The sequence below is a fragment of the Fistularia commersonii genome, chromosome 7, assembly GCF_037954325.1.
Source record: "Fistularia commersonii isolate RoL2024-O1a breed Wild chromosome 7, RoL_Fcom_v1.0, whole genome shotgun sequence".
Classification (NCBI taxonomy): domain Eukaryota; kingdom Metazoa; phylum Chordata; class Actinopteri; order Syngnathiformes; family Fistulariidae; genus Fistularia; species Fistularia commersonii.
Window position 1 is genome coordinate 4,460,233 of NC_141290.1, and position 12,136 is coordinate 4,472,368.

At 39.4% G+C, this 12,136-nt stretch overlaps 1 protein-coding gene across 3 annotated transcripts in view; it reads right to left on the reverse strand.

Annotated features, from left to right (window-relative positions):
* LOC147232416 (alpha-1,3-mannosyl-glycoprotein 4-beta-N-acetylglucosaminyltransferase C-like) overlaps nt 1-12,136 on the reverse strand; it is an 84,108-nt gene that overhangs the window by 9,421 nt on the left and 62,551 nt on the right. The window lies entirely within an intron of this gene.

Here is a 12,136-nt window from a genome sequence, read left to right on the forward strand (position 1 = left end):
TTATGAATTAGGGCTTCCTTTAATGATTTGGAGTAAATTTAAGATGCTTTTCGCACTTTCAGGAAAACTGTTATCATTATTTTTATTATTTGGATGACATTATATTTTCATGCATATGTATTATCAACACACACAACACAAACACACACACAGAATCATGCACACACTCACAACCCAGGAAGTATCACAGATTGGAAAGGGATCTAACACACACACACACACACACACACACACACACACACACACACACACACGCACAGACATCGACCTGCAACTGTTTCTTGCAGTTATTTTTCTCTGTCTTTTCTTTTTCTGATTTGAAAGTGAATTTTAGGTCACGATTACAGTGTGTGCATGTGTGTGCGTGAGTGTGTGTGTGCGTGTGTATGTGATGAACGCGAGGTGGAACAACAGCAACGAACAGCATAATGGACAAAGAGTGTTTTAATGGAAGCATCGTCCTGGCAGCGACACGCAACACACACTCCCTGTTAAAAATCCATTATGCACTGCATGAGTTTATGTATGTGTGTGTGTGTGTGTGTGTGTGTGTGTGAGTGTGTAAAGTGGACCAGATAAAGCGGAGCCCCACGTCTGTGCACTTAACTCCAATCAGAGGTGTGTTTTCTCAGCACGATGCTGATTCGGGGGCAGAAAAGCCTTCAGGTTTGCTCAAACTACCCTCTTTTCCCATTTTCTCTGTCTTTTTACATTTTTTACATTTTCTTTTCTTTTCTTTTCTTCTTTTTTCAGAGGGAAGACTTACTCTTTTTACTTTTCAGAAGCCTTTCTGGTTCTGCTGCTATGGAAATATTTTTCTTTCTCATAATTTTAAAGGACATTTAATTTTGAAGGGGTGGAAAACAAATTTCCTGGTGTGTTATTTGATTTTCAGGGAACTTCTTGGTAATTTTATTTGATTTTGGATGGATTTAAAGGGAATTTCCTGGTATTTTATTTTGATGGGGTGGATATTCTTGCTAATTTCGGGCCATTTCTTGGTATTTTACTATTTCATCATATGGATTTTTTGTCCATTTAAACTGTTTTTATCATCCAAAGTCACATTTCTTTGTTTTTTATTTTGAAGGGGGTATTTTATTTTGGCAGGTTGGAAATGCTTGCTTATTTCAGGCAATTATTTGGTATTTCATTTTTTTATCATTTTTTTATTTTTTTATTTTTTATCTTTCAGTCACGTTTCTTTGGATTGGACCGGTTATCAGGAAATTTCCTGGTATTTTACTTTAGAGGAGGATAAATTCCTGCAGATTTTCATTTTTTATCTGTCTATTATATTTTGTATTTTGTTAAATCATGCTTTTTTGGCAATTCCTGGTATTTTATTTTGAAGGGGGCTGTCTGTTGACTTTCAGGCAATTCATACTATTTTATTTTGAAGGAGGGGGACATTCTTGCTGATTTTTAGGGAATTTCTTCGTATTTGATTTAATTTTAGATGGATTTCCAGGCAATGCCGGATATTTTATTTCAGCGGGGAGGAAATTCTTGCTAATTTCAGGCAATATTACTTTTTCATCATATTGTTTTTCTTTTTAATCAATTTAAACGGTTTTGTATCAAATTCACTTTTCTTCATATTTAATTTTTTTTTCCTGTTTGTTTTCGAGGAGGATAAATTCCTAATGATTTTCAGGCAATTTACGGATATTTCAATTTGTTTTTTCGGGCAATTACCTGCTATTATATTTTTCATTACATTATTATTTTTTGGCCATTTAAACTGTTTTTATCATTTATTGTCAAATTTCTTCGTGTTATATTTTGAACGATGGGGGGTTCAGGATGGTTCTCAGGCAGTTTCCTGCTGTTTATTTTGAAAGAGGATAAATTGCCGCTTATTTCGAGAAACGTTCTGGTATTTTATTTTGAAGGTGGGGGGGCTGATTTCGAGGCAATCTCATTGTATTTTGTTTTTCTATTACATCTTTTTTTTGTCCATTTAAAGTGTTTCTTATCATTCAAAGTCACTCATATCCACATGTCTTTCCTCAGTCGTCTATTTATTTTTGTTTATTTCTCATCGCTTTCAAATGTGATTCTCAGGTCGTTTCCTTTATTCATTTTTAAAGGGCCATCAACAAATGCTGCGTTTTTTTTTTTTTGTTGTTTTTTTAAAAGGCAATGAATTGACACACACACGCACACACACACACAGGCTTTTTTTTTTTTTTTTTTTGTTTGGCCTTGCTTTCAATGTCATCCATGTCTCTCTGGCAAGACATCGGAGACGGCGTTCCAGGAATTGTCTTGATGCTGGACCCCCCTCTGTTACTCCCCTTTTCCTCCTCCTTTTCTCCCCCTTTCATCCCCCCCCCCCCCCCCCCCCCCCCCCCCCCCCCCCCCCCCCCCCCACGTCCCGGAGCGAGATGTGACAGAAGCAGCCTTCAGACCGAAGAAGAAGAAGAAGAGGAGGAGGAGGAGGAGGAGGAGGAGGAGGAGGAGGAGGAGGAGGAGGACGTCCCCGGTGATCAGGGAACAACAAAAACAAACAGAAGGCCTTTTTCTTTTTCTTTCCGGCCGTCGTCGCTGGTAATGGTGTGATTAACGTTGGCGGTGTTTGTGTGTGTTGGAAGAGGGATGGATAGAGGGAAGGAGGAATGTAAATAAAAAAATGTTGAAAAGAAAAGATTCAACAGCCTGCCCATCCGTCTGTCCGTCCATACTCTCCAAGGTCACCCCTTCAAGGTCACCCCTTCAAACTCCAGGTCCTCCACTCGCTCCTCGTGGAGGTGTTCGCTTCCTATGAGCGTATTTTACGGAGAATCCCACGATTTTTCGGCCAATTGCTACCATTTTGAGTATTAGCCCGGCTTTGCTGTTATAACACAGTTATTACAGTGTTATTACACTCTTATAAACACACTAACGAAGCGTCTGTAAACAAATTGCGGTGGGCTGCTGCCGGCGAGTGGGGGACACGGTCGGCTGAGATCCGCAGGATTAAATTCAATTCGCTCCGTAATTGAGGTGGGGGGGAGATGGGGGGGGGGGGGGTTAATTGGATCACGTGGTCGATCAATGGACGATCGCTTGTAGATTCTTCTGATTGGTAGGATTAATAATCGTGCAGCCTTGCCTCTGACAGCCTCTGCCGTGTAAGAAAAGCTGCAGCTCTGGGGCTCCAGACCCCCCTTCGCTTCCTTCCACCCCCCCTCCCCCTCTGCCACCGCTGTCAGCAGCTTGAGCTCACTCACTCTAATCCGAGGAGGTGGTATTGCGGCGCTGGAGTGTGTGTGTGTGTGTGTGTGTGTGTGCCCTGAATGCGTTGCGCTCCCAATGGACACACTGTTCAAGTGTGACAACCCCCCCCCCACCAGCTGCCAGCGCTTGTAGCCTCTGGGGGGAGCAGTCAGGTGACTTTTTCCACCGGTTCCAGGTGAACCCCCATATCCCCCCCCCCCCCCAGAACCCCTTTACCCAGCGCTCGGACCAGATCCTGCACTAGAAGCTTCCATATGACGTCTAGATTTTTTTTTTTTTTAATAATTACATGTTATTATTCTTCCTTTTGTTCTTTCTTTTCTACCGTTTTGACTGTTATTGTTTTTTATTTCTATTGTTCCCTTTATATGTGTATTTTTTGTGTATATGTACATATCTGTGCCCTTGAGTGTCAAGTAAGGTGCCTTAAATAAAATGTATTATCATACTATTAGTAATAATTCTAAAAAAATATTATAATCATTATCATATGAAGAAGGAATGAGAGGATAAATGGTCTTCAAATGCTGCGGATTACAATTTATTATTTATTCATTCATGTATCAATTTGTATTCAATTTTCTATTCTATTTTATTTGATGATGGTTATTAGATGATGTTGTATTTTTCTACTTTTATAATTTCTTATCATGTTTCCAGATGAGAGTCCAGATCATTTTAAAACATTTCTTACGTCCATTTTTTTGTTACCAATTTATTTATTTTGTGTTAATTTACTGTTTTTTTTCATCTTAAATATAACAATATTATTATAAAAATATCCAGAATATTTTTTCAAAACTTTCAGGTGAGTCATTCAATTAAAATCTAATTGAACATTTACACTGCAAATTAAGAGTTTTTAAGTGTTTTTTCCCAATTTTTGAGAAATGCCTTTTTTGCCAATATAGCTTTTATGTAACTGTCAATTTTTATTTTTTACATCATGAATATTACCATATATTATGAATATATTAAGAATATTATTATTTTTACCACATGTCTAATTACTGTCTGGGTGAGTTTTGAATCATTTCATTAAATTCTAATAAAACAAGCTGATTGAAACACATTTTTCCCAGATTTTTAAGGAATATTCCTTTATATTTTTTATCATTTTCTTTTAAATTATTTATGTAAATGTTTCTATTCCTTGACCACATGTATTTAAGAATAGTGTAGAAAAAAAACACACTGAAGAGACGTGCATACTTACGCATACATGGACACACACACACACACACACACACACACACACACACACACACATACACATACACACACTGGACCCCTGCTGCGACCCCTGACCTCTGACCCACTGGGTGTAGCAGGAGGACGTTGTGTGTCTCTATGCTAGCTCAGATTAGCACTGCTAGCTGAGGGCGTGAAGGGGAAACTGTAACGACTCACTTCCTGTCACTTCCTGTCACATGATCCAATCAGCTCCTCCGTCCCGCCATGCTCTCCTAATGGACGCAGGTTTTTTTGTTCCCACTTTCCGCCCGCCATCAATTCGCCACGTGTGGTTATGTGGCAGGACATTTTGTACATTAAGAACTAAAGAAGACAAGGAACACCCTGCCATCCTTCCATAAAGACGGATTTGGATTTACTTTCCCTTTTTTTTTTTTTTGCCCGCTGATCGTCTTGTTTCATTTGAATTCATTTTTCATTTAAATATTTTCCAAACAATCTTTTTTTAGATTTAAATGAAATGAAATTTTACTGAGCTTTTTTTTTCATTTTTCTTTGTTCACCATATTCATTTTTTATTGAAATATTTTCCAAACAATCATCTTTGGATTTAAATTAAATTAAATGCTACCAGTCTTTTTTTTCTTTTTTCATTGCTCACCAAATTGTATTTTTTATTTCAATATTTTCAAAACAATCTGTCTTAGATTTTCAGTAAATTAAATTTTACTCTTCTTTCTTTTTTTCTTAACTCACATGTCTTTTTGGAGGAAATTTTTTCAAATCCACATTTGACTTTGCATTCATTCATTCATTCATTCATTCATCCATCCATCACCAATGCCCTTTATTAATTTATGATATCTTTAATTAATGCTGTTTTTTAATTTAATCTTTATTTTAAGTCATTCATTTCTTCATTATTTCTTCATTTTATGTTATTTATTCGCGTAATTTTATGTTATTTTATGTATCTAGTATTTCTTCATTTATGTGATTTATCTATTTATTTCTTTGTGTGCATATTTTGCTCATGTTATTTATGTATTTTTTATTTCTTCCTTTTATATTATTTGTCTATTGATTATTTATCCAGGGGAATTTCTTTAAAAACATTTTTATCATTTTCATGTTTTTATAAGTTTCATGTTTTTATTTCATATTTCAAAGCCTCACTGTGTGGGAGGCTTGGGTTCGACTTGGACCGGTTGCAAATCGATCGCAGTTCAATTACTTTATTTATCCAATTTTATTTATGTGCTTTATTTATTATTTTTTTATTGTAAAATAGTAAAATATCAACTTTTTTTTTTTTTTAAAGGTGATTCCCGTGTTTATTGGAGGGGCGGTTTTCGTATCCCTGGCAACCGTCGAGTTCGGATGGGATGTTCTGGATGGGAGTGACCGAATATTCTTCTCTTCATCAACTGACACTGATTGGTCGATCCCAGCTGTCAATCATGCTGCTTTAACGTTGATTGCAAAATCCGGTGCTCACAAAAACAGAAGTCCCCATAAAGGAAATGGACATGAAAAGATTCTGGAAGCGGGATTTAATTTTGACAGGCCGCCTGTCAATCAGGACATGAAGAACATTAAGCCCCGTTGTCGCCATGGGAACCAGGAACTATCTTGGCACGAGGGAAATGAAGCAACTCTCCTGTTCTTTTGCCGCAAGGATAAGAACTCGACCCCCCGACTCGTGACTCGATGAGACCCTTCGTCTTCAGTCTTCTCACGCAAGACAATCCATATCACCCCCCCCCACACACACACACACACACACACACACAATGACCCCCCGACCCTCCCTCCTCTAATTGGATGGGTCTAATTGAACGACCCGCCTCTCATTCTAGACGCTAATTCCTTGCTTGAAAGAAAGAAAAAAGAAAGTAAAATTGGCTCAGGATGATTTACTGGAAGACACTTGATGGCGGCGTGAGGGGGGGGTGCAGCAGGACGGGGGGGGGGGGGGGGGTGCAATGAAAGGAGAGTTGCGGGCAGGGTTAATTGGATCAATGTCCATTTCTTCAGGTCGCCCCAACATCAGATGCTAATCTAATTTAGCGTTGCGGGGGGGGGTGGATGACATCAGATGTCTTGTGGGTGTGGGTCCAGCGCACAGATATACTTTTACCGGACTGCAACCGTCTGCCGGGATTCCCGTCTGCCGGTATCTCTTTGATCGTGGCGTCATCTTTCCCTTGGCGTGGGTTGCTATGGCAACGGCAGAGGTGCAGGTAACTGGGTGGGGCAGGGACGGGATGACCTGACCATTCCGGAGGGGGCTAGCTAGACGTTGATGCCTACCCACAAGAGGGGCGGGTCCTCTTGTGGGTAGGCATCAACATGTAGGCTAAGCTAAGCTTTTGCTAAGCTAACTGCTAAGCTAGCTTTCAGAAAGCATACGATATTGCTTTGTGTTATATTGCGAGTGAAACAAACACACACAAACACACAGAAAAACAAAACAAAACAAAAAGAAAACATATCCCACACGGGTGTCCACATTTTTGTAGTCCACAACTTTCAACTATAACATAGCACCAGTTGGGAAAAGTACTACTTCATAGAAAAAAGTACTCTGCTCACACTATACACTATCCCAGTACCTCTTCATTGGTGGCAAAGCTCACATAAAAAGCTCAAATAAAAACAAGGGGCTTATTGTACTCCACAATGAGCCGAGCTAACTAATGAGCATGCTCCTGGAAAGCATACGATACTGCTGTGTGTCATATTGCGAGTTACACAAAAATAACCCCAAACAAATGCCACGCGGCTGTCCAGACATTTTTGTAGTCCAGAACTTTCAACTGCAACATGGCACCATAAGTATCTCAACTCCTGCATGTACACAATAAAATAGGTTTGGGGTGTATTTTACTGGATAGTAGCTAACGCTATACTGTGTGTTCTTACGACCTGCCAAAGAAGTACACCATACTCAGCCTGGTACTTCCTTATAAGCAGCAAAGGGGTTATTGTACTCTACAATGGCAACTCCAAAATACTCGAGTGCGTACTTTGGCCCCGACTTGTCATGCCAAGGTTTTCAGGTACCAAACGGGTACTTCCCAAGTACCTTATCAAAATGTATCGATCAAATTGACCGACAAATTTTAAAAGGGCTTTCGTTTGCTATGGTGACGGAACAGGCTGACGGGAATGTGATGATGTTTGCAGATGATGTTGTGATCTACAGCGAGAGCAGGGAGCAGGTAGAGGAACACCTGGAGAGGCCAGAGGTGTGAAGGTCAGATGGGAATACATGTGTGTGAATGAGATGGACACGGGTCGAAGGGTGAGGCTACAAGGAGCAGCAAGAAGGTGGAGGAGCTGAAGAACCGAGGTTCAACAGTCCGAGGCAACAGATGTAAAAGGTGGAAGGGGCGATAGAAGAAGGTGTAGAAGATGGTGGTGCGAGCAGCCAGGAGAGGATGTGGAGATCCTCGTTGGGAGAGAGGAGGAGGGCGGAGAGGATCAGGAACGTGTCCACCAGAGGGGACGGCACATGTTCTGGAGATACAAGTCAGACTAAGATCTTTTGGGAGGTAGACAGAGGAGGGATGGGGAAGATCTGGATAGAAGGTTGGAGGACTAGAGGAAGACCGGAGAGACCGGTTTGTGGAAGTAGGACACAGGAAGTCCATGTGAGAGGGGAAGGTTGGATGGAGGTAGGTGATTGGCTCCGGCGGCCAATGAAGGGAAGAGCCCAAACGAAGGGAAGAAGTCAAACAAGGGTTGAAAGCTGTAAGTGATAAAGAGAGATAGAGAGAGAGAAATAGAAAGAGAGGAACAGACAGAGAGCGAGTCTTGCATCGTGACAGACCATCATCATCATCATCATCATCATCATCATCATCATCATCATCATCATCATCATCATCATCATCATCATCATCATCACCACCATCATCTCCGATTGGAGCGAAGCAGGTGAGAAAATGACTGTGCAGGGCAGGAAACGTGAAAGGACATTCAATGACACACACGCACACACTCACACGTGCGTGCGCGCACACACACACACACACACGCGCACACACACACACACACACACACACACACACTTCCTCCCCTTTGTTTTGCAGAGGGGAAGGAAGGAAAACGCCGGGTGTTTTGATTTTATTATTATTATTTCATATGCTAATACCCCCTCCCCCCGCAGGCCGGGCCAGAGTGTGTGTGTGTGTGTGTGTGTGTGTGTGTGTGTGAGATGGAGGCAGAGAGGGAAGCTCCTTTCAAGCAGTTACATTTAACTGCCATTTGTCATATCCCCCTGACCCCTGAATGCAGCACAGAGAAGGGGCTTACGTGGGATATTTTTAAACTCCCTTTGACGGCTTATTATCTGGACAGGGACGGCGGGAGACACACAGGGGGCTGCGGCACGAAGACGAGGGGTTTATTGACCCTCAAGCGTGGCCCTCCAGGTAATATATGTATGTATAGTATATTGCTTATATTGCCACCGATTTAATTCAAGTATTTGTTTTCCCATCAGCCATGATGAAATATGACCTCAGTGAGACAGTAATCTGGATAGCAGCAACAATAGTGATAGTAATAATAATAGCAAAAATAATAATTATGATAAATAATTATCATAATTATTAGTAGTGCAAAGTTAACTATAAAAAGTAATATAATAATATAATATATTTAATATAATAATAACAATAGAAATAACAATAACAACAACAACAACAACAATAATGGTGATAATTAAAAGCAATAATATGATAATAAAGATACTAACTATAATAATTATAAAGACAAAAATATGATGATAATGTCATTCCAGTTCAGTTTAGTAACAATGAAGCAAAAACGGGCGGTTAGGATAATAATTGTGATTTTCTTTTTTTTTTTTTTTTGTGATTATTCTCTCTCTGGGTTCTACATCTACATGTTACCATATACAGTATACTGTGTATATATATATGTATTATCTAGTATACACACTGGATAATAACCACAGCGACAAATATATGTACTATGAGTTCAGTGAAAAACAACATAAAAGTAACTAATAAATGTCATTTCAGTGGAAAATTAACTTCAAATCAGTGTAAAGTACAATTTTACAGCTGCAAGCTGAAATACTAATAATTTCTCCATGTCTACTCTACTATACTAATTTATGTTTAAAGTATTCCAGTTAATGTTTGGCAATGAGCGTGCCATTGCAGTAGAGAATAATAATAATAATGATAATAATAAAAATCATAATGATGATTCTGGTAATATAATAATATTTATTACAATCATGATGATAATTGTAATAAATGAGCTGAAGTGTTCTCATGTCTCTTTTCGTTTCGTCTTCATCTTTCCCGTTTTTTCCTCGTCTGCTCTGAATTTTCTCGGAGCGGCGAACATTTCAAAGGGGGAACAAAGGCGGCGGCTTCTCCGACCATTTTCATCCACTCCGCTCTATAAGGCATTTGATCGCTGATGTGGAAAGAAAAAGAAAAAAAAACACAACGTTTCTAGGCTTTTAGCAGTACTCAAACAGAATACTGGTGTTTTCTAGCATGCTAGCTAGATTAGCGCCAATGTGCAATGACAACAGCGCAATGAAAACCAATGATTGGAGCTTAATCAGCGATAGCAGATTATGGTGGACTGTTAGCAGCTTCATGTGTCGCTAACAGATTAGCAGCTCCACAAACAGGTTGTGATAACTGCTTTGGGTTTTGCTAACAGGCTAAGGTGGGTTGTTAGCAGCTTCACATGTTGGTAAGAGGTAATGGGAAACCATTAGGTAACAGGTGATTATCAGCTTCACATGTTGCTAACAGATTAGGATCTCCATGTGTCGCTAACAGGCTGTGATAATGGTTACTTTGACTCTTTATGCTAACAGGTTATGGCGAATAGTTGGCGGCTCCACATTTTGAAAACTGGCGATGGCAGGTGGTTAGTAGCTTATAAGTTAGCAGAAAAGAGGCAGCTAAGAGTCTGTCACCTCTTTCGCTAAGAGGTTACAGCGGATGGTTAGCGACTCGATGTATCGCTTAAGAGTTATGGTGGTTTCACATTTCACATTTTGCTAGCTGGTTACGGTCGATAGTTCACAGTGCCACGTCTTGCTAACAGGTCACAAAAAATGGTTAATTCATTGGTCTTTTGCTAAAAGGTTATGGTGGACTGCAGCTTCACTTGTCACTGACAGGTTGTTGCAAACTGTAAGCGGCTTAATGTTTAGCGGTGCGTGGTTATCCATGTGTTACCAACAGGTTAGCAGATTCCATGTGTATCATGGTCAGCTGCTTTACCTATAGCTAACAGGTTACAGCGGATGGTTTAGCGGTTCCACATGTTGCGAAGAGGTTATGGTGAACTGTTGGCGACTTTGTATTTCGCTAAGAGACTATTAGCCGCTTCATGTTTCGCTAACAGGTTAGAACAGATATTCGACGGTTACCTGTGTCGCTAATAGGCTAACAGTTATTAGTGTCGTTAATAGGTTGTGAATGCAGGTTAGCGGCTAAGCATGGTAAGGCTGCAAACTTACAGCGCTTTTAACCCTTTGACATAAGCACACACACACACACACACACACACACACACACACACACACACACACACAGGAACTTTTCCTGCAAATCGGTTTTATTTTTACATATATTACATATATATATTTACAGAATATATTTAACTGTATGTTCTGTACTCACTGTGTTATTACTATTAATTACTTAACAGGAAGTCACATGATCACGGCGCCCCTCCAGTGATTTACTCGCTTGCTCCTTCTCCCCTGCCCCGAGCGGAACATTAAACCCAACATACATTATTGACTTGGAGGCGGTTCTATAAATACCTACGGAAACGCTGCCTCTGGAGGGGAAACTCATGCACCTCGCCACCCGGGCAGGAATCCACATCCCATAATATTTACCCAGCAGCTTTATTAATAATGGAGTCACCCGGGGGAGGCTGGTGGGGGGGGCATGTGCTCGTCCGGCTGATGGCCAGACTGACGGCCTGATCTTCTTTTATTTTGATATATATATATATTTGAAGTAGCAAGAAATAATCAACTCTATGTATATATATATATATATATATATATATATATATATGAAGTTATTTCATTTATATCTTCTTCTTCTCCTTTCGGCTTGAAGTTATTTCATATATATAACTATCATTATTAATGTATGTGTACATTTACACACACATATATATCAATAATATATTTATAAATATGTATATATATATATAAATAAATATAAGCGACATAAGTGTATATATTTATATATGTGTGTGTGTGTATAGATATACACATGCGTGTGTGTATATACATATATATAGATACGCACATTTATACATACATATTTATACATATAAATGTGTATATACATGTATATTGCCATCTATGGGAGTGCATAAATACACATATATATCATGAAATGACACACATATATAAACACACAAGACGATATATTTAGCTATATGTATATATTTATACATACATGTGTGTGTATGTTTTTGTATACACACACATATGTGTATTTATGTGTATATGCACAAATGTCTACATAAATATGTACGCATACACATATATTTATGCATATACACAGGTGTGGAAAAGTATATGTCCGAATACAGGTATGTCAGACACACGCACACACACACACACACACACACACACACACACACACATATGAAAAGATGGTGATGAGCCGGGAGGAGGGCTGAG